Consider the following 24,178-nt stretch of genomic DNA (forward strand, 5'->3'; position numbering starts at 1 on the left):
TGACCGCAAAGGACGCAAGGGAAGCTTGGGACCAGCTCAAGAAAGCTTTTCAAGATGACGGAGTCTACCGGCGGATCAGTTTGCTACAACAGCTTACTTCGATTCGGTTGGAAAATTTTCAAACAACCGAAGCGTACGTGGATGCCATGGTAACGACGAGCCACAAACTGGCGGAGATGAATTTTGCCGTTAGCGACGAGTGGATGGCATCGTTGCTGCTGATGGGACTGCCGAAATACTATGCTCCCATGGTGATGGGTTTGGAAGCATCGGGTCAAGCTTTGTCGGCCGATGCTGTCAAGTCCAAGATCCTCCAGGACGTGAAGCCGAAGCAAGGACCAAGGAGCAGCCACGAAGAAGGTGCGTTCTACAGCGACGAGCAACACCAAAGGCGCCGTAGGGGCGGCGGTACGAGCAAGGGTAAGGACGATTGCTGTTTCACCTGCAATAAACCTGGCCATTATGCTGCGAATTGCCCGGACAAGCCAGGATCGTCGAAGCGCAACAAGGGACGCGCAATGTGTGCAGTTTTTGCCATCGGCGACGTGCAGCAAGAGCTGGCGTTTCAAATCGGGATGGCGAACAACGGAATCATGCGGTCGCAAGCAAGAGGTACGGTCAACTTGGACTGCGTTGAAGGTGACGTGGCCTTGCAAGAGGTACTGGAAGTTCCAGACTTGGCGGCAAACCTGTTATCCGTGAGTAAAATTTGTGCCAAGGGATTCGAAGTGCTTTTCACGAAGCAAGGATGCCAAGTTCTAACCCAGGACGGAGAAGTTTTCGCATCGGGGATTGCGGAACGAGGATTGTACCGGCTCAACCGGCGCGAGGTCAACCGAGCGTACACGGCTGCAGACATGACCATGTGGCACAGGCGACTGGGGCACCTTAACAAGCAAGGTTTGCAGAAGCTCCAAAGGATGGCGGACGGAATCCAATTTAAGAATTCCGATAACCTGGAATGTGTTGCCTGTATCCAAGGTAAGCATTCACGAGATTCGTTTCCTTCTAGCGAGAGTCGGGCGAAAGAGAAGCTAGAGATTGAGCACACGGATCTGTGCGGGCCGTTTGAAGTACCCTCGATCGGCGGCAGCCGATACTTCATGAGTTTCATCGACGATGCGACGGGAAAGGTGATGATCTACACGCTCGAGACGAAGGACCAAGCCCTCGAAGCATATGAAGAGTTCAAGGCTATGGCGGAGCGCCAGACGGGCAACAAGCTGAAAGTCCTACGCAGCGACAACGGTCGCGAGTACGTGAATTCAAGATTCAAGGCAAGCATGGCTCGTGACGGGGTGCGACACCAGAAGACTTGCCCCTACACTCCCGAGCAAAACGGAATAGCCGAGCGGATGAACCGTACCATACTGGACAGAGTGAGGAGCATGCTGAACGATGCGAATCTGCCCAAACGGTTCTGGGCGGAGGCGGTGAACACGGCGGTTTACCTCATCAACCGTAGCCCAACACGAGCGCTGGCGGGAGAAATGACACCAGAAGAAGCGTGGACGGGCAAGAAGCCACATCTGGGCCATTTGAAGACATTCGGTGCAACAGCGATGGTCCATCAACCGAAACAGAAGCGGAGGAAGCTAGACGCGAAATCCATCAAGTGTGTCTTTATGGGCTATGCTGAAGATACCAAAAGCTTCCGGGTATACGATCCGGAGAGGGACAGCATTGTCATCAGTCGTGACGTAATTATCGTGAATGAAGAACGCAGCGAGTTCGGAGCACAGAAGGATCCAGTCGAGTTCATCGAGATTGAATTTCCGGAATGGATCGAAGAAGCACCAGTGAGGGTGCCAGATCGCCGTCTGGATGAACCGGTACCGTACAAAGAAGCCATCGGAAGTTTGACGTACCTGTCCCAAATTTCAAGACCGGACATAAGCTACGCCGTAAACGCTGTAAGCCAGTACAGCAGCAATCCAGGACGGCAGCACTGGGAGGCGGTGAAACGAATCTTCCGATACCTGCGAGGAACTGCTGGCAACCGCTTGTGCTACAAAAAGGAAGGGGACCCGGACATTGCAGGCTACACAGACGCAGATTGGGGAGGAAACGTCGACACCCGGAAATCGACGACGGGCTACGTCTTCATAATTCAAGGTGGCGCAATTTCCTGGAGCGTGAAACGTCAGCCGACGGTTGCGTTATCGTCATGCGAGGCCGAGTACATGGCGATGTCCCGAACCATTCAAGAGGCGTTGTGGTGGCAGAACATGCTGGAGCAGATTTTCGGCAAGCGGAAGGTCGATATCCTGTGCGACAATCAATCTGCGATCTGCGTTGCGAAGAATGGATCGTACAACCCCCGGACGAAGCACGTCGACATACGATACCATTTTGTACACGACTCTCTGGAAAACGGTGCGATCGAGCTGAAGTAAGGTACACCGGGGCAAGTTGAAACGGGTGGGGCAAGATGAAACAGCGGGTTAACACGATGCTTTCTAATGATGATAAACAGTTTGATCGCCATAACACATAGTTTTTGATTTAAACAATCTTTTAGCGAAGGATAAATTTCCAAATTGTATTGAAATCTATTTCAAAACTTCGTGTTTCATCTTGCCGGTGTACCTTACATCAACACCAAGAAACAAGCTGCTGACGGTTTCACCAAACCTTTGGCGCATCAGAACTTGAAGGCGATGAAGCTACAAATAGGAATCGAGGATTAGGGAGGAGTGTTGGAGTCGAAGCAATCCGCGATTGACTGGACCATTTGTAGTATGCCATGATATTTAGTTGTTTAATAAATTTATCATTCCACTATCGTTACTCAACCTATCAAGACGTCTTTCAATTCCGATAATTCCTCTAGAAGCTGGGTCGTCTACCTTCTTCTGAGATTCCTTGAGGATCTCTTTCTGGGTTTTCGACAGAAATTCTATTACTTTCCCGAAAGTTCCTTCACGAGGGAGGGTGGCATTACTTGAGGAATTCCAGGAAGAATTCATGGAGGAATCTCAGTAGGAATACCTGGAGCAATTCTGGTAGGCCGGAAGAATCCCAGAGGTAACTTCTAAAGGAATTCTAAATAAACCTCACGAAGAATCTCATTAAGAGTTCCTTTAAACACCCTGGAAGAAAGTACTGGAGGAACTGAGAAAGGAACTCCTGGAAAAATCCCATGGAAAATTCATGGGGAATCCCAGAAGTATAAGAATAAGTGGATTTCTGCTGGAAATCTTTCAAATATACCTCCATGACTTCATTCGGGGCCGTTCATAAACCACGTAGACTTTTTGGGGGGAGGGGGGGGTCTGGCCAAAGTCTACGCTCCATACAAATTTCAAAATTTTTGTATGAACAAAAGTCTACGAGGGGCGAGGGGGGGGGTCTGAGATGGCCAAATTTTGGTCTACGTGGTTTATGAACAGCCCCTTCTGAGATTCCTCCCAAAATTCTTTTCGACATTTTTCCAGAAGTTCCTTGTAATATCCATCCAGGACTTCCTTCTGGGGGAATCCCCTAGGAATTCCTTCTATGATTTCTTCGGGAATGCCTTCTGGGATTCCTTAGTCGATTCTTCCAGTAAATTCTTCATATATTCATCCAGGAATACCTTAAGAGATTCCTTCGGGGATTTTTCCAGAGATTCCTCCGGGAATTCCTTCGAGGATTTCTCCAGCAATTCCTTCGGGGATTCCTCCAGGAATTCCTTCGGGGATTCCTCCAGGAATTCCTTCGAGGACTCCTCCAGGAATTTCTTCGGGTATTCCTCCAGGAATTCCTTCGGGGATTCCGCCAGGAATTCCTTCGGGGATTCCGCCAGGAATTCCTTCGGGGATTCCGCCAGGAATTCCTTCGGGGATTCCGCCAGGAATTCCTTCGGGGATTCCGCCAGGAATTCCTTCGGGGATTCCGCCAGGAATTCCTTCGGGGATTCCGCCAGGAATTCCTTCGGGGATTCCGCCAGGAATTCCTTCGGGAATTCCGCCAGGAATTCCTTCGAGAATTCCGCCAGGAATTCCTTTGGGAATTCCGCCAGGAATTCCTTCGGGAATTCCGCCAGGAATTCCTTCGGGAATTCCGCCAGGAATTCCTTCGGGAATTCCGCCAGGAATTCCTTCGGGGATTCCGCCAGGAATTCCTTCGAAGATTCCGCCAGGAATTCCTTCGGGAATTCCTCCAGGAATTCCTTCGGGGATTCCTCCAGGAATTCCTTCGGGGATTCCTCCAGGAATTCCTTCGAGGATTCCTCCAGGAATTCCTTCGGGGATTCCTCCAGGAATTCCTTCGGGGATTCCTCCAGGAATTCCATCGGGGATTCCTCCAGGAATTCCTTCGGGGATTCCTCCAGGAATTCCTTCGGGGATTCCTCTAGGAATTCTTTCGGAGATTCTTCCAGGAATTCCTTCGGAGATTTCTCTAGGAATTACTTCGGAGATTCCTCTAGGAATTCTTTCGGGGAATCCTTTAGGAATTCCTTCGGAGATTCCTCTAGGAATTCCTTCGGGAATTCCTCCAGGAATTCCTTCGGGGATTCCTCCAGGAATTCCTTCGGGGATTCGTCCAGGAATTCCTTCGGGGATTCCTCCAGGAATTCCTTCGGGGATTCCTCCAGGAATTTCTTCGGGTATTCCTCCAGGAATCCCTTCGGGGATTTCTCCAGAAATTCCTTCGGAGATTCCTCCAGGAATTTCTTCAGGGATTCCTCCAGGAATTCATTCAGGGATTCCCCCAGGAATTCCTTCGGGGATTCCTCTAGGAATTCCTCCGGGGATTCTTCCAGGAATTCCTTCGGAGATTCCTCTAGGAATTCTTTCGGGGATTCTTCCAGGAATTCCTTCGGAGATTTCTCTAGGAATTACTTCGGAGATTCCTCTAGGAATTCCTTCGGGGATTCCTTTAGGAATTCCTTCGGAGATTCCTTCGGAGATTCCTCTAGGAATTCCTTCGGGAATTCCTCCAGGAATTCCTTCGGGGATTCCTCCAGGAATTCCTTCGAGGATTCCTCCAGGAATTCCTTCGGGCATTCCTCCAGGAATTCCTACGATGATTCCTACAGGAATTCCTTCGAGGATTCCTACAGTAATTCCTTCGAGAATTCCTTTGGGAATTCCTTCAGAGAATCCTCCAGGAATTCCTTTAAGGATTCCTCCAGGCATTTTTCCAGGAATTCCTCCGGGAATTCCTTTAAAAATTCCTTCAGCAATTTCTCCAGAAATTCCTTTATGTGTGCTGGTAGTTCATCGATTGGTTATACCATTATTTATTGAGGACCCATATTTGTTCATCTCTAAGCCAAGGGGAATAATCAGCTCTATAGACACCCAAGTGCAAGTAGTGTGGGGACTGCCTCCAACAGCCAACGAAGGAGACAGGACTACATCCCTGACGCACTAAACCATTTCTGCGTAGCTACAGCCAAAACCACCTAGGAGGCGTTGCTTCTGAGAGGGGCTAGGGCACAGCGCACCCTCAACGTTAACTGCGTAGCCTTGCAGCAGCAACAAACATCATGACATGCTCTTTTAGGAGGACACCAACGTACCAAGGAGACGCCCAGGAGATATCAAGACACCAAGTTATGCATTGTCAGCTTCCCGGGTGGCCGTACCACTGCCTTTGTTTTCGGAAGGCTGGCAGGGTCGATATCACACACCTGCTTCCATTTGCTCTGCAACTATCAAAAACGAATACCACGTGTACCGTGATTTGACCTCCAGAAGGCTAAGCTTAGCACACAAAAGGACTTTCCGACATGAAGCCACCATCTGCCCCGTATCTTGTCGAGGATCCGTTTTCATCTACTGACTCGGATCTAGTTCAGTAGACCGACGCCACGACACCAATGCTATTACAATGGTCTTCGCGCGGCCACTCATTCAATGGAAGGGTCGAGTTCGCACACAGAGCTCCATGGCCTGCATGGCCGATTTCAAGCAATGCGATTTGAAGTGATAGCACGGGGGTGAATCTTCATCGCGAAAAGAGCCGCTCGTTTGATTGCTGGACACTGGCGAACCTGGTGGTGGAAAGCAAGCTTTTTTGTACAGCGAGCATAGGGCGGGAGCGAGGCACGCTTTGATGTTTTTTTATTTCTCCAAGGAAATCCATTCTAATCTTGTTCTCCAAGTTAAAACTTTACGACTTCCACCTCGAAACTTCAAATTTGTTCGAAGATACACATCTGTTCTGTGGTGATAGTGCATTCTCCTACACTAACCACCGCTTGCTTCGACTGTCAGTTGTTGCCAACCACCAATCAGTTTTGTGGTCATCTTAATCCAACAGATAACAGATCGTTTAGTATCCGATTCCAACCGGTTTCCTCGGCATTGGCAATAGGGCTAGGTTGTGCCGCTTCCAAACTTCTGCGATAGCTCCCTTGTCCAGACTTTTCTGCATAGCATATCAAAGCTTACCGGGAGCTTTTGCAACGACTACTTGATCTTAAACACGGCTTTAACTGTCGCGAACGCTACCCGTCGTTCATTGCACTCCTCATCAGTACAGGCATCAGGGTTGCATGTATGCATGAGCACCGTCACCAACTAGTCACCACTTCGACCGAGTAAAGCTATCAGTTCACGCTTTGCCAAGTGTGCAATTTTTTTTTGCGAATTCTGCACGCACAACCCAGCAGGCCGACAGCGGTTGACAAAACATCTGAAATGTCAAGCGTATGTTTTGCTGTTGGTTGATGTGTGTGAAAAGTTTGCACACTTGTCAAAGCGTATACTGATACCGTATTACCCCGCTAATACGACACCGACTGTTGTCGAATAATCGGGGTGAACTTTTAATTCGACATACTGGCCACCCTACACCACCAAGCTTATTCAAATATGGCAACTCTATTTTTGTTTTCGTTTTGATTTCCGGATTTGTTATGAAACATAATTTCAACATATATTGCGGTGGCGCGAATGAAAAGCTCTTTCTTTCTACGATTGTTGCCATCCTCAGTTCATTCCGGTTGGTCTCCATGCGGTTTTGATGTTGAATAGCACCAACTCAGAACTTCCGAAATTAGCAGCTGCAAGATGAGCTGCTGCGGGTGTGAGTATAAGCGCAATATCAAACTGTTTTGCATTTACAGTGTACATCGCTGTGACAACACTTTTTAATTCGACATGTGTCGAATAAGCGGGGTACGAATTAAAAAGTGTCGTATTAAAACGTGTATAAACCAGCGGGGTAAGACGGTAGATTAAGTTTCGCTGATTTCTTCCACCGACGAGCGCTTGGTCATGGCCTAGTTACCCAAGTCACCAAGGTGCTGAAGCCTTATTGCTTGCAGATATACGGTGTATTAACAGCAACTCATTACTTTACATGAACCTACCTTGATACCTTGTTGGCTACAAAGCAACTTTACTCCAACGCCGAGCGTATAGTAGAGCACCATCTTCGTCGGTCTTGGGCGGTGTTCCTCCAGTTTCCCCGAACGTGCAGGGATCGTATGTTTTCTTCAACCGCGTGCAACCAGCGAGTTCGCGGCCGCCCACGAAGTCGCCTACCTCTACCGGATTCTCTGCTGAATATTGTTTTCGCTATTCTTTCTTCCGACATTCGCACTACGTGTCCAGCCCACTGAAGTCTGCCGAATTTTAGACGTTTCACAATATTCGCATCTTCGTACACTTGTTACAACTCGTGATTCAAGCGTCTGCGCCACACTCCATTTTCTTGTTTCCCACCGAGAATTGTCCGCAGCACTATGCGCTCAAAAACTCCAAAAGCTTTTCGGCCTACTTCCTTTAACGTCCACGCTTCGTGATCGTAGAGGGCAACCGGAAGAATCAGCGTCTTATACAGAGCGAATTTTGTTTGCGTTTGCAAGTTACGGGTCCTAAGCTGGCTACACAATCTGTAAAAGGCCCTATTCGCAGTTGCAATACGCCTTTTCCCTTCACGGGAAACGTCATTGTCACATGTCACAAGTGTTCCAAGATAAACAAATTCTTCAACAACTTCAAACACTTCCCCATCAATCACTACCTCAGCACTAACACCAACAAGTCTCTGCTAACACCACTAGGCCTGCTTCTGACTCTACCCGCTATCATGTACTTCGTCTTGGTAGAGTTAATCGTCAAGCCTATCCTCGCTGTCTCTCTCTTCAGAGGAGCATAAGCTTCCTCCACTGCCCTACGATCGATGCCGATGAGATCAATATCGTCCGCAAAACCGAGGATCATGTGCGACCGTGTGATGATAGAGCCATGACCTCCTAATCGCTCCTTCGAGTGCAATGTTGAACAATAAATTTGAAAGAGCATCCCCCTGCTTCAATCCATCCAAGGTTACAAACGACGTAGACACTTCGTCCGCGATCCGAATACTTGAGTTTGATCCATCCAGCGTTGCGCGTTTCAGCCTAATTAGTTTCGCCGGAAAACCATGTTCTGACATTATCTGCCAAAGCTCATTTCTCTTCACTGAATCGTACGCTGCTTTAAAATCAATGAACAGATGGTGAGTCTGCAAGTTATATTCCCGAAATTTATCTAGGATCATCCGGAGAGTAAACATTTGATCCGTCGTTGATCTGCCCTCACGAAAACCAGCCTGGTATTCGCCGACGAAAGACTCCTCAAGAGGTCGCAGTCTGTTGAACAGGACACGCGACAGTATCTTATACGCCGAATTTAAAAGGGTAATCCCTCTGTAATTGGCACACTCCAGTATGTGCCCTTTCTTGTAGATTGGACATATGAGGCCATCCAACCAACTGGTGAGCAATTCTTCATCCTCCCAAAGCTTTATAATAATCTGGTGGATTGATTGATGTAGCTTCTCACTTCCGTGTTTAAGAAGTTCGACCGGTATCTCGTCCTTTCCAGCAGCCTTGCTGCTTTTAAGCTCCTTAAGGGCCTTTTTAACCTCATCCAGTGTTGGTGGTTCCACTGCTTGACTGTCATCCATTATGTTAATCCTGTTCCTGGGTGCTCCTTCGTTGCTACCATTCAACAAATCTTCGAAGTGCTCCTTCCACCTGGCTGCCACCATTGTTTTGTTTGTCAGCAAATTTCATTCCCGGTCATTGCACATGGCGGGCACTGGCGCAGTCTTGTGCCGCGCGCCATTGACAGTTGCATAAAACCTCCGCATATCGTTCCTGTCCATACTTTCCTGCGCTTCAGCAATAACACTCTCTTCGTGTTGCCGTTTTTTCCTGCGGTGGATTCGTTTCTCTTCTGCTCTTGCAGCCCTGTACCGCTCTCTGTTCTGCCGGGTACCGGCCACTAGCATTCGACTTCTGGCGGCATTCTTTTCGTTCGTCACTCGTTGGCAGTCCTCGTCAAACCAACCATTACGTTGGCGTCGCTGAGCGGTACCAATCACCTCTTGCGCTGTTGTTGTCACTGCTTCGTGGATAATTCCTTATAAGTTATTGTCATCTCCAGATCCGTTGGTCTCTCCTATCCTCTTGTCTAGCTTCTGATGGTACTGTGCAGCAACCCCTTCGGCTGACAAGTGCTGGATGTTGAAACGCATAGTCCTGGTGTTTCTTGAACTCGTGACGCAGGATAATCGCGCCCGAATTTTAGCGGCTACAAGATAATGATCCGAGTCGATGTTCGGGCCTCTGTAGGACCTCACATCTATGACGTCCGAAAAATGTCGCCCGTCGACCAGCACGTGGTCTATCTGGGAGCAAGTGTCACATGAACATTTAAGGTTAATTTAAAGTGGAAATGGCAATTATGCGACCGACTAAGATTATACCAGTATAATCTTAAGGAGAAACTTCAAAGAATACCAATATGGCTGCCACAATGGCCGACTTGGACCCCTATTCACGTTTTCAAGAGCACAAATCTTAAAAATTCGTAAACAAATGCGCTCGCTTTGAAAAAGCTGCCTCCTTTTACAAGTGAGCAAAGCCAGGATAATCAAGTGCGGCATGATTCGATACTTCGTTCGTCAGATTTGTGCCTCTAAAGTTTGTATGCAAAATTGCAATGGGATTTCTTGATGTGTCACCTTAAATTGATTCTATAATTGCCCATTTCCACTTTAAATCAACCTTAAGTTTGCATGTAAAGTAATGATTGCTCTAAATACACCGTATATCTGCATGCAATAAGGCTTGAGCACCGTGGTTACTTGGGTACCCCTTCCTCGAACCGCGAGGTGATCGCTGTGAGTATTGATACCCTCCAGTGAGAACTACTTGTTAGGCCTGAACTACAAAAAGTAACGTCGATGATCGACTCCGCTCCATTCCGGCTCAAGGTACTTTAGCCAGACCGACATCGAGCATGGCCAGTGTCTTTAGCAGGATTTGACTCCGCTATTTTGTAGACTGACTTTCCCATTCCACGGCCCAGGAAATGAAGTCGCACTCGCTATTACCACCGGTCTTCGCTCTGTAAGCGCCCTATGGCCTTCACCTACAAAGCTTGCTCCTGTCAGGGTCTTTACAGTCTTACAACTTGTGTCCATCAGGTTCAAGACACCTGAAGTAAGCCACCGGTGGCTCGTGACTTCTAGCGAACGTACAGACCAATTCACTTTGAGCTTCCATAACTTAACGGACTTATTGGCGTGGCGTCCAACACAGGTAGCTGATCTAAGGCAACATGCGTCCCTGTCGGATCTTTCTGCACCTTGCTCTGTTGCATTGCACCTTCAGAATTGCTTCCAGATCCCTCACCAAGGATTTCTCGTTGAATACTTCACGACCTCATGGGCCCATATAGCCGAGGCGGTAAACGCACGGGTATTCAGCATGACCATGCTGAGGGTGACGGGTTCGATTCCCGGTCGGTCCAGGATCTTTTCGTAAAGGAAATTTCCTTGACTTCCTTGGGCATAGAGTATCTTCGTGCCTGCCACACGATATACACATGCAAAATGGTCGTTGGCAGAGGAAGCTCTCAGTTAAAAACTGTGGAAGTGCTCATAGAACACTAAGCTGAGAAGCAGGCTTTGTCCCAGTGAGGACGTTACGCCAAGAAGAGAGAGAGAGAGAGAGACTTCACGACCTCACATGACAATCTAGGCTGCTTGGGAAAAGAAGTTAATAGTAGCTCTAAACACGTTCAACAAAGTAGGCTGAACTGGCTCGAAGTTGCCGCTCATAATCGTTTGTCAAAAATCAAATAGGTATGGGAAGAATGCAGCAACTCCGACTCCGAGCAAGCTTTACGGGCCCGAACAGCCGTCAAGAAGCTGTTCTAAAACCACGTAGCCCAAATTATGGTAATCTCATACCTCGACAGTTTGAAGGCCAATTTTGAGTTCAAGAGCTTTTAAAACAACATCCCACGACGAAGAGTACATAGATGTCAAAAACAGTGTAAGTTCACCCATAAGCAAATTTATTGCTGAAATTCCCTAGTATCAAAGTATAATCGCGTCACACTTGGCGGTGATTCGATTCATGAGTCACAGATCATTCGTGGACTGCAAAAACAAAGAAACAAAACCACGACGTTTGCGTCGCGTCGAAGCAGAAAACAAAGGTTGTCAGGGCAAGTTCCCGCGCATTTTGTATCGCTCCATCGAATGACGAGTTGTTTGGCTATATGTATCGAGAACAGCCGTTATCGATGACGTAATACATTTTACCCGGTACCCGGTGGTCAATCGAACGATAAGACTAGTCCATTGATCTATTGATGATAACCCAGATACAGCTATAAGTGGAAATGATTTCTCAGATGTTTATTTTTATGGTGGAGAGATTCAGATAAGAAATGCTCTTGGAAACCGATGCGCTTACCTACATATTTCTGAGACCAATTAAAACAGCACGCAATAAAGCTAAGTGTACAATCATGTAGAATATCAGACTTCAGGTCCACGTGTATAAACCTCAACAGTCCTAGGTATTCAATGAAGAAGGTTCAAGTTGCTCAAAGTTGCTCGAATTTGCTGCCTACTGCTCTTACCCATTTGTCAACAAATGGGTAACAGCAGGATGCAGCAACTTCAAGCAAGTTCAACCTACCACGCTGAACAGGATAACTAATTAAATCCACCAGTGTGCGATGACGTCATGTTTTTGATTCTCGCATCTTGTACCCGAATACTTGATTATGGGTAGTACGCAGATCGCAAGAACTTTCTTGGCATATCTCGATGCGTGGAAAATTCAAGCAAGGAATCACTCAAGAAATAATAAAGCGTCGCTTTATTCCGGATCCTAGTACGGAGCTGAAACGAAACGTCAAATCAAATGGGGCCTGCTGTGTTAACCCGTTAACGCCCAAGGTGTCTCACAATTTAAATCTTCAAATAAATTTGTTATCAAAGGTCAAGTTTCAATAAAATAAGCATGATTTGATAAAAAAAATGGAAGTCTATGGTGTAGTTCCAAAAAAATTCTTCATTGTAGGTCCTCAATATCTGATAATTTTCTCGAGTTCTATTTCAGCACAACTTCTACGCTATCGTTATATTCTGATCCGTATAGATACAATACAGCTCTAAACAAGTGAGAGAGATGATAACCACTCGAAAAGAATAAAAAAAGGACTTATAAATTGGGGCAGAAATAAAACCCGATAAACGCCTAAATGTATGCAATGCATGGTTCTTGTAATTTCATGAAGTTTCGACTGCAGTGTTCAACATTTCTCATTTTTTTTAACAAATCAAATAAAGAGAGCTCACTATGTGTGGCATAAGCAAACGCAAAAATACTTTAGAAGTTAGATTTTACACAGATAATTATTTCTAATAAAGTAATTGAGTTTTTCCTTCAGCACCCCACAAACTCTCTTTACGTACTCACCATACGTAAACTTTTCAGAAGTTTTTTTATATTTAAAAAAGAAAATCGTGTTAAGTACTGTTCCATTTAATTTGTCTCCTTTGACAGATACGTATTCCGACCTCAACTATATGGGCGTCTTCGGGTATTCTACTAACACGCCCAGGTTCATCATCATTCCATGTTTTGATATAAAATTTCAACCAGATATACTCCACACGGCTTCACCACTTATGTTTGTACTACTCCATGATTGTTTATTCGTGAACAATATGTGAATTTTATGGTGTTATTCTGTGCACTATCAAAGTTACATCGAAAAGATAATGTGAAATCCCCGAATGAATCCCGGGTGGATATACAGAAGGAATTCTGAGAGTCATATCTGGTAGAGTTCTGAGGGAATCTCAACTGAAAGCTTGGTAGGAATCCCTGAAATAATCACAGATGAAATCCCGGGAGGAATTGCTGTGTAAATCCCGAGCGAGGATCCCGGCTCATAGAAAGAATTCCATTAGAATTCTCTGAATATGTTTCGACAGAACACTTTGAAAGCATACTAAAATGAATCTGTGAAGTAATTCCAGAAGAAATCCGTGAAAGAATGCTGGGTAAAATTTCTGAAAGAATCCCTTCAGGATTTTCTAAAGCAATTCTGGCAGAAATCCCTGAAGTTATTCCTGAAGGAATCCCGTAAAGAATACCTGATGTATTCCTTAGAGAGATCATGACAGGAATGCCGGCCACAAGCTGAGCAGGCATTCCTGCAAGAACCATAGAAGATGTCTCTATGATCTAGGGTTGCCTGAAAACAATCTCGGAAGAAACATATATTTTTTTCATTTTTTTAATTCGGGAGGCATCCCTTAAGGAATAACAGCAGGAATCAAGGAAGGAATCTTTGAAGAAATTCCAGAAAAATCCCTGAAAGAATGCAGAAAAGAAAAACTAACAGAATCCTTTCAGGATTTTCCAAAATAACGCCTGCAAAAATCCCTGAAGAGAACTCCGGAGCAATCCATACAGCAATCTCGGAAGCAATATCTAAAGGAATCTCGGGAATAAACCTGAGAAGATTCTCGAAAGGAATGCCTGAAGAAATCCTGGAAAGAATACCTGAAGGTATCTCAAAAAAAGAACCTCAGCTCATCTAATCTCATCTCAATTCTTCACCCTATTCTCTAGCCTCTACTTTACTGTCTTCTTTGCCCTCTATTCCAACCCTCTAGCTTACGCTCTATCATAACCTTCAACCCTACCATCTGCCCTACCCTCTAAACTATCCTCTACTATAACCACTACCCTATCCTTTACGTACCCTCTAGCCTATATTGTGCTTAATCGTACCGTCTACCCTACTCTCTACCCTAACATTTTTCCTACCCTCAAACCTACTCTCTATTCTACCCTTCTCCCTACCGTCTACCCTATCCTCTACCCTAACCTTCTACTCCACTCCCTCTACTCTATTATTCACCCAAACCCTCTACCCGACCGTCTGCTCCATCTTTTATTCTACCCGCTACCCTATCATCTACCCTTTAGATACGCATTTTGCATCGTATTATAGCTCAAACTACCATTCCGTGGCCACTAACTTGGGTATGGTCCACCATCTTGGGTTTGAAAATGGCGCCGGATATTCATTTTTGAGTTCTACTCATGAAGCCCGATCGATAGATACCCATATTGCATGGTTTCATAGCTCAAACTCTCATTCTGTGGCCGCCATCTTGGATTTCTCAACAGAGTCAAATAGAGTAAAGTGGGGCAAAAGTTCGAGTGGGGCAAGAGTTTCTTTTGAAGTTTTTGAACTCAATTCAAATTATTTCTTTCGGGTGTCAAGGTTGTTCGAACCCTTTTTGAAAAAGAGTCTTTCACTTCAAAAATTATGAAAATTGATTAATATTTCGAGAAGTTATGACAAAATGTTAGTTTTTGATCAAAAAATTGTAACATGCGATGGCCCTTCCAACGCATGGAATGAAATTCGAATGAAATCGAATTCGATATTTTATTTTGCGGCGTAACTAGGTATATTTTGAAGATGCTCTAGCATGTATAACTTTTTGCAAAAAAGATTTGGAAATCGTATTTTACACATAGTGGGGCAAAAGTTCGAATTGTGGGGCAAAAGTTCGAGTCATGTGGCAACTTTAGGTATAAACCTAAAATTGTGCAAAATGTACATATTATTTCTAAGAGTGATGGAATTAGTGAGAAAAATCGATTAAAGTTGAAAAAAAATGTTGTTTTATCTGAATTTGGCGGAAAACTACTAATTTTTGGTGTAGTAAATTTAACCTTGATTTGGGTAAAATCCAAATCGAATTTTAAAGTGTATTCCAGTTCTCACATCAAATATTAAGTGGTTTCAGGTATTCCTATTACCAAAGTTTAATAGTGTGCTACGATTAGCGAAATTCCACAAACATTAGATTCGAACTTTTGCCCCAGTGGTGGGGCAAGAGTTCGAATAAAACACACACATACAAAAAGTGTTGTAACTCAAAATTAAAAAGACATTTGGCGTAACTTTGTTCAGCAAATTTTTAGCTCATGGATGGTAGAATCACCACACGGTATTTATTTATTTATATCTGCTTCGATTTTTTGAAATAGGTTGAATTATCAACTAAGGTCGAACTTTTGCCCCACCTTACTCTACCGTTTTTTGACTTCTACTCATGAAGCCCGATCGATAGATACCCCAGGGTGTCTACTACCTGGAAAAACCTGGAAAACCGGGAATCCTCAGGGAATTTTATTAAACAGGGAAAAACCTGGAATACTCAGGGAAAATCGTGAATACTCAGGGAAATTTTGCACCGTTGAAAAAACAGTAAAACATTGGGTCGTATGAATAAAAAGAAACGAATTTTATTACTTGTAGATCTACTCAAAAATAAAGTCCCACAGAGCTTACTTCATGGGTCTGAATAACAAGTTTTCGATTATGTAGTGATAGTGTATCCATCTAGAAAATCGGTTACAACGGGTTTTCCAGAAATTCTTTCAGGGTTTCTTTTTGGAATTTCTTTGGAAATACCTCTAAAATTCCTCCCAGGGACGATTCCTTCCGTATTTTTCACGCCTTTTGTCTTGGTATTCCTTTTTGAAGTCCTTTCGGATTACTACCAGCATTTTTCCAAGATTCTTTCCGGGAATCTTCCTTGAGAATCTTCTAGGATTCCGGAATGCCGATGGAATTTTTACATACAAAATTTCATAACATACAGATCATTAAGAATTTCTCTGGAGATTTTCCCAGTATTGCTCCCAGAGTTCCCGTGACTTTCTACCAGGATTCATACCGAGATCTCCACGAGAGTTTCTCTCACGATATAGCGTAGATGTTGTCGCGGAATTTCTGTTAGTGTTTCTCTCGGGATTCCTCTTAAGGCGAAACTGGAAGCATTTCATCACTTTTTAGTTTTTGTTTTTTTTTTAATCAAATAACGAAGCAATATTTTCAAAATTGGTTTTCGTACACAAAATGGGGAAATGCGTGCAGTTTTGCTTTAAAGGTGTTATTCCTGGGATTTCTGCTAAAGCTCCTCCAACGATTTCAAGAAATTTTTCACTGATTTTCCGGGATTTCGTCGAAAGTCTGTCCTGTGATTTCTTCATGAAATTTATCTTTCTTCTAGAGTTTCTCCTTGGAATTCTACAGAAGTTTCAGCTGATATATTTCCCAAAGGTTCTCACGGGATTTCTTTTGAGATTTCTCTCGGAGCTTCTGAGAGAAAGATTCCTTCCGGTGTTGAACGAGGGATGTCTCTCAGAGTTTTTCAGAATTCATCCTAGACTTCCTCCTAAGATGTTTTAGAGAGTCTTCTGAAATTTCTGCAGGATTTTTCTCATGGAGTTCGTGCCGTATTTTTTCGGATATTTACCCATTCTTTTCTATATAGTTGATGGTTTAATTTCTTGCATTGATCCACCTGACATTATTTTCCTACAGATTTTCTCGGGATTATTTCCAGAGCTCTTCTCGGAATCTCTACCAGAAATTATCCCGAGATTCTGGATGCTCCTCTTTGGGATTTTTTTAAGTTGCTCCCGGAGTTCTTGCAGGATTTTTTCAAAGAGTTTTTTTTTAGAATATCTCCTGGAATAACTTATGAGATTTCTTGTAAGAAATTTTCGGAGAAATCTTTAAAGGAATATCGGTCAAATTTTGTGAAAAACTCCGCAAAGACTTATGAGAGAAATCTCGAGAGGAACTACACAGCAATAAATTTCTTGTGATTTCACATCATTTTCGATGCACATCAGTCGCGTCGTAAAAGTGATGTGCATATTACATCCCTTCCACGCAGCTAATTAGCCGCCGCACCTTGACAGAGGGTCTAGCAATCGCTAGAACCGGAACGATAGATGAATCATATATAAGTAAAATATTGGCATGGATTCGTACACTGATCCGTTGATTGTCAGGCATCTCCCTTACCTCTCGGCTATTTCACCGAGTTAGAAGGAAGATGATAAATATGATACTGCTTCTAGATATCGACTGGAATGGGTTTGTTGACTCTTTCCGGTGCCAACCAGGGTGTACATGGTGATTATAATAATTGTTGGAAAACGATGCAACAGAGTGAAATTACGTTCGAAATTGGATACATCACCAGAAATTACAAAATTATTTGCTGTGTACGAAATAAATCCTGAGAGAAACTGAGACATCTAAAAAAAAGCTCTGGGACTAATCCCAGGACGAAATATTAGGGAATTTTAAAGAGGAACTCTGAAAACCTCTAACAGTATTCCCGGGAGTAACTACGTGTGAAATCCCGCAAGGAAATCCACGAGAAATATCTGAAAACTGTTTCTGGAAAAACCTCTGAAAAAATCCCTAGAGAAACACTTGAAAAACTATCCCGAAACCTCTAACAGAAATTCCTGGAAGAATTTTGGAAAATTTTTGGGAAGATCTCCGAGACGAATCCAGCGAGAACCCTGGAAGAAAGTCCTCTAGCAGAGACTATTTATGTAAGTAAATACGTAAAAACCTCTGGATATTCTTGTGAAAACCAGAGAAGCCAAAAAACAAAAATCTTTGATAATTTCATGGAAAAACTCTGCGAGAAACTGGAAATGAATTTGAAGAAGGAATTCTAGAAGTATTTGGATCATGGGTAGTATTTCGATATCTCAACATTACTACACCACCAGCACAGAGTACAAACATCCAGGTTCAAATTCAAAACTGTGTATGAAATTTAACGGTCATATACCTAGTCTGTGCAATTACTGACTGAACCCTTGAACGCAGACAAACAGACGTAACACCTTGAACGATTTTCATTGAAATCCATCGCCCAGTGCACACTACCATCACCTGGTGGAAAAGTTGCACGAATCACTGTGTTGTGCAATATCGTCAACAGAAGGCGCTAGTGTGAAACGTCAAACGCATAGAAAAATGATGCGCGCGCCTCTGGTTGTGAAAGCCACAACTTTGAAAATTTAAAATGATCGTTAATAGCGTGGTCGATGGAAATTTCGTAAGTGTTACGTCTGTTTGTCTGTGCCTTGAATGTGGAAATATCAAAGCAATTTCTTGCAATCAACCCATTAGAACTTTGGAAGATGTTTAGAAATGTTCCTGAATCGATTTTTGCAATATATACGAAAGAGTTTTGTTAAACAGTTCTTGAAAGAATTCATCGATTTGGTGAAATCTTTTGGATAATAAATCTTGCGCATTTCTCCTTAACAGTTTTTGAGAAAAATAGAAATTTTATAAAATTTGGGCTAATTTTTTATTTATCAACATTTAAAATTTCCCCCTGGAAAAACCTGGAAAACTCAGGGAATTTTATTTTGTCTTATGAGAAGACACCCTGTACCCATATTGCATAGTACTGTAGTGAATACGAGGCGAAGAGTAAATGAGTAAAATTGAATCACTTTTACGGAGTTTACATTGAGTGTGTATTGATGACAGATGCTGAAATGAGGGCGAGGAAAGAAAAAGAAGCGAACGGCTCGACAGAAATTTTGATTCAGTGATATGACTACCCGATTAGAGGAAAAGAGATCAAAAAGTGATATGGGTTTGATTGACATAAGAGATAAAAGATCAAAAAATAAAATCAAAAATTTACTCCTGGAACATCATCATCAAATCATATTTAGATTTTGTAAGATCTAACCAATAGCAGCGAGCTATTCGTATGATCTTGAAATATCAAATTTTGATATTGTTCAGATGTTCCAGGAACATATTTTAGATATTATTTTCAGATCTTTTATCTCTTATATCAATCAAACCAATATCATGTTTTGATCGTCAGTATTTTACCTCTACCCGGGTAGTGTTGCGAAGAACGGTCGACGTTGAATTTGAATTTTAATTAGAGTACTGTTTTTGTAAATATAAAATAATAATATTCGAATACGACAAGTACCATAGCTCAAACTACCATTCCGTGGCCGCCATCTTGGATATGGTCTGCCATCTTGGATTTCAAAATGGCGTAAAATATCGATTTTTTACTTCTACTCATCATGCCCGATCGATAGATACCCATATTGCATGGTATCATAGCTCAAACTACCATTCCATGGGCGCCATCTTGGATATGGTCCGCCATCTTTGATTTCGAAATAGGGTCAAATATCGATTTTATTGTATAGAGTAGTAACCTACGATTTGTTAATTGTTATCCTTGGCTACCCTAGCTACCGACACGCTTATTAGCAACCACTTGTTTATATGTTATAAACTGAAAATAAATATTCATTAGTTCTTCAAAGCTCAACCAGCAAACACGCGTTTTCCATTCCTCTCAAGAGGTTATGGGCCCAGAGCTGGCAAAAGCTTGAAATAATCGTTTGGCAAAGTTCGTGCAAGTTTCCGGAATGGTCCTTCCAAGGGATAACCAGAGTTCTCGTGGCGGTTCAAGCACTAGCGGAGGAACGGGAGGAATCGGCGATGGCGCGACTACTAGTGGAGTTGGTGTGCGACCAGGAGCTCCGGTTCGAACGTTTGGAAGTGGTGTAAACCTACCGGCCATGGAGAAGCTCAAAGGAAGGCAGAATTATGCATCGTGGGCGTTTTCAATGAAAATGGCGTTAATACGTGAAGGTACGTGGCGTGCGGTCAAGCCGTTGGAAAATGTTGCAGTCGACCCGGATATGAGTGACCGAGCATTGGCGACTATCTGTTTAAGCTTAGAGAAGCACAACTTTAGTCTGGTCAAGCATGCGGAAACCGCTCAACAAGCATGGGAGAAACTGCAGCAAGCGTTCCAGGACAACGGGCTGATTCGACGATTCGGTCTTCTGGACAAGTTGACGACGATCAAGTTAGAAGAATGTGATACTGTGGAAGATTACGTCGATAAATTGGTGACAACAGCAGATGATTTGAGCGAAATCGGTTTTGAAGTCAACGATCAATGGCTGGCTTCATTGCTGCTGAAAGGATTGCCCGAATACTACAATCCGATGATTATGGGCCTTCAAGCATCGGGCATGGAGTTAACCGCGGATGTAGTGAAGACGAAGATAATCCAAGACGTCAAATGGCCTTTGAAGAGTTCCAGCGCTGAGGGTGCTCTCTATTCGAAACAGAAGTGGAAGCGTACGAAAGGTGGTGCAGAAAAGAAGAACGGTACCTGTTTTACCTGCAAGAAACCGGGGCACTACGCTGCTAATTGTCCTCAGAAGCAACCTTCAAGCTCTTTCAAGCCTAAAGGTAAAGCTTTGTGTGTCTCGTTAGCGATGGGATCCGGAAGAGAAGAAGATTGGTATTTTGACTCCGGGGCAACTTCGCACATGACGCGGACCGAGGAAGGATTCTACAAGCAAACGGACTGGGTACAATCAATCGACACCGCAAGTAGTCAAAGCATCAAATCTGTGGCTAGAGGATCGGTGAAGCTGGAACTGGAAGAAGGGGAAATAGAAGTAAAAGACGTTTGGATGGTACCGGACTTGACAACGAACCTGCTTTCTATTAGCAAGATTTGCGCTAAGAATATGACAGTGTTATTCAAAGCGGAAGGATGTGAAGTTCGAGACGAGGATGGCGATATCGTGGTCACCGGTACTCAGGAGAATGGAATGTACAAGCTGAATCAGAAGCGATCGGAACGAGCATTAGTGACGGACAGTACCAACTTGTGGCACCGAAGGCTAGGACATTTGAATCAGCAGTATTTGAGCAAGCTTCCTACGATGGTGGACGGAGTGCCGCAACGACTTGGTGCAACAGCGGACTGCATCGCATGCGCTCAGGGTAAGCACACAAGAAGTTCTTTTCGTTCTAGTTCGTCGCGGGCAGAAAATCCGTTGGACTTGGTGCATTCCGATGTTTGCGGACCGGTAGAAATCTCATCGATTGGTGGAAGCCGTTACTTCGTAACCTTTGTCGACGATGCCAGTCGCAAGGTTTTCGTGTACTTCTTAGAATCCAAGGGTCAAGTAAAGGAAGTGTACGAGAGGTTCAAAGCACAAGTTGAGCGACAGACTGGACGAAAGATGAAAATCCTGCGAACGGATAATGGCACCGAGTTCACGAATTCGACGATGAAGAGAAGCTTCGAGCGAGACGGTGTGATCCATCAAACGACCTGTCCCTACACACCAGAACAGAATGGAACTGCAGAGCGAATGAACCGAACATTAGTGGAGAAAGCGAGGTCGATGCTGAATGATATGGGACTGCCGAAAAAGTTTTGGGCGGAAGCCGTTTCTACAGCTGCTTATCTGGTAAATCGATCCCCAACCCGAGCAATAGAATCAACGCCGGAGGAAGCGTGGAGTCGAAAGAAGCCGGACCTGAAGCATCTACGAGTGTTTGGATCGCGAGTGATGGTGCATTGTCCGAAACAGAAAAGACAGAAGTTCGATCCAAAATCTACTGAAGGTATTTTCGTTGGATATGCTGAAAATTCAAAAGGTTTCCGAGTGTACAATCAAGAAAAGGATGAGGTGATAATAAGCCGTGATGTCGTGTTCATCAATGAAGAGCAACAGTTTCACCCGAAAGACGCAAATGATCAACGTAAGCCTGTGGAGTTCATCGAGTTGATTACTTGGTCGGAAATGGATGATCAGCTGCCATGTGAAGCCGCCAATATCCAGCTTGCGGAGACCAATCGAGAAGACTGTCAACCTGAAGATCGTCCATCTTCCCTGGATGTCGTTGAGCCTGACACTGCGCTCCCACCGCAAATTGATAGATCCGCTGAAGAGCAGCATGGATTCAGGCGCAGCGGTCGGGAGCGCCAACCCCCAGGCAAGTATTCCGATTTTATGTGTTTAAGTTCAATCACTGCTCCAGACGATTTCACAGAATCAACCCTGATGACTTCTGAGATGGAAGATGACCCCACTAGTTACACGGAGGCTATGAGACGACCCGATCATCAGCAATGGATGGCTGCTATGCGAGAGGAGATTGAAGCATTGCACGAAAATGAAACCTGGGTGCTGACCGATTTACCGAAAGGACGGAAGGCGATCAAGAACAAATGGGTATACAAAACGAAACGAGGACCTGATGGCGCAGTTGAGCGATTGAAAGCAAGGCTTGTCGTGAAGGGCTGTTCCCAGCGTTTCGGAATCGATTATGATGAAGTTTACTCTCCCGTCGTACGTTACTCAACTATTCGATATCTGATGTCACTGGCGGCTCAACACAATTTGGACATAGATCAAATGGATGCAATAACCGCCTTTCTTCAAGGAAAATTAACTGATGAGGTCATTTTCATGGAGCAACCCGAAGGTTTTGTTCAAGATTCCACGAAGGTATGTCGTTTGAAGAGAGCGTTGTACGGTTTGAAGCAGTCAAGTCGTGTGTGGAACCTTCAACTGGATCAAGCATTGCGAGAATTTGGATTGGTACGTTCTTCGTTGGACCCGTGTTTATATTTCAAGATTGATGACGAGAAGATGATCTTTGTGACGATTTATGTGGATGACTTCCTCCTGTTCACTAACGATTCGGAAATGAAGAAGAAGCTGAAAACCTACCTGAATAGTCGCTTCAAGATGAAGGATCTGGGAGAAGCAAAACTTTGCTTAGGACTTAGGATCACACGCGACAGAACGAAGGGAAAGATTTGGATAGACCAACAGCAGTATATTCTTGATGTTCTCAACCGGTTCAACATGGCGAACTGTAATTCTGTGTCTACCCCGGCTGATCCTGGTGTGAAACTCGATCAAGTAATGTGTCCATCTAATCAAGAAGAGATACAAAGCATGCAGTCCATCCCCTACAAAGAAGCAGTTGGATCGTTAACGTACATCGCTCAAGCAACCCGACCAGACATTTCTTTTGCTGTTAACATGGTGAGTAAGTTTAGCAGTAACCCTGGCCGTAGACACTGGGAGGCAGTGAAGCGCATCATACGCTATCTCAAGGGCACTTCAGACAACCGTTTGGAGTATTCGGTAACTGGCAACCCGCAGCTTACTGGATATACGGATGCGGATTGTGGAGGAGACGAAGAAAACCGAAGATCCACCAGTGGTTACGTCTTCAGCAAGATGGGAGGAGCGATTTCGTGGAACTGCAAGCGACAAGAAGTTGTGGCGCTATCAACTTGCGAAGCGGAGTACATCGCGTTGTCAAGAACTACCCAAGAAGCTCTCTGGTGGCAGCAGATGTTGAAACAAGTCTATGGCGATATTCAAGTTCCAATTTTATGCGATAACCAGTCAGCGATATGTGTGGCAAGAAATCAAGGTTATAATCCTCGTACAAAGCACATCTCAATTCGATACCATTTTGTCCGAGAAGCATTAGATCGTGGCGACATTTCCCTGGATTACGTGTCCACCAAGCAGCAGCCGGCGGATGGATTTACCAAACCCTTGACCCGGCAGAACCACGAAGCTTTCAAGAAATTACTTGGTATTGTACCGTATGCGTGATAATGTTTGCACCATCGTACAAATAAGGTACCCATATCACCTGTACACACAATGTCTTGGTTTTTATTGCATGTACGTAAGCTCTAAAGCCTGGAACACATAGCGTCCGTTCCGTCGAGGTTTGCGTTTTTTTGACAGTTTTACCATGGGAAATGTGTCAAACTACTGTCACGCAAACGCAAACGTATGCATTGTGTGGGGCACTTAACTCATATCACAGTAGGTTGCGGGTAAAAAAATCCGATTTCTTAAGTTTAAAATTTGCACCATGTAGGGGTAGCAGCGGTAGTCGGGACTTGTCCACGCGCAAATGTTAAAAAAGACATTTCAGGAGTGTTCAGGAGAACCGTAAAACAGTCTTAGACCGAAAAAAAGCAAGGGCAACTATTCCTGAAGGTGTCCACTGGTCGTCCAAGGTTAACATGGATTAAGAAAGCTATCGCTGCCACCAAAAATAAGATTTGGGTGAATTATATGCGCTCAAAGAGAAAAATGGCAAAGAAACGCGAAATCAGCGACTTAACGGCATGGCATATCGAAAAGAAAACTTACGGTGGCCTTTATGATCCTTCGACCATAGAAAAAAAACTT

At 44.3% G+C, this 24,178-nt stretch overlaps 1 protein-coding gene across 2 annotated transcripts in view; it reads left to right on the forward strand.

Moving 5' to 3' along the window:
* LOC109415184 (alpha-protein kinase 1) overlaps positions 1 to 24,178 on the forward strand; it is a 199,512-nt gene that overhangs the window by 112,392 nt on the left and 62,942 nt on the right. The window lies entirely within an intron of this gene.

The sequence above is a fragment of the Aedes albopictus genome, chromosome 1 (assembly GCF_035046485.1).
Source record: "Aedes albopictus strain Foshan chromosome 1, AalbF5, whole genome shotgun sequence".
Taxonomy (NCBI): Eukaryota; Metazoa; Arthropoda; class Insecta; order Diptera; family Culicidae; genus Aedes; species Aedes albopictus.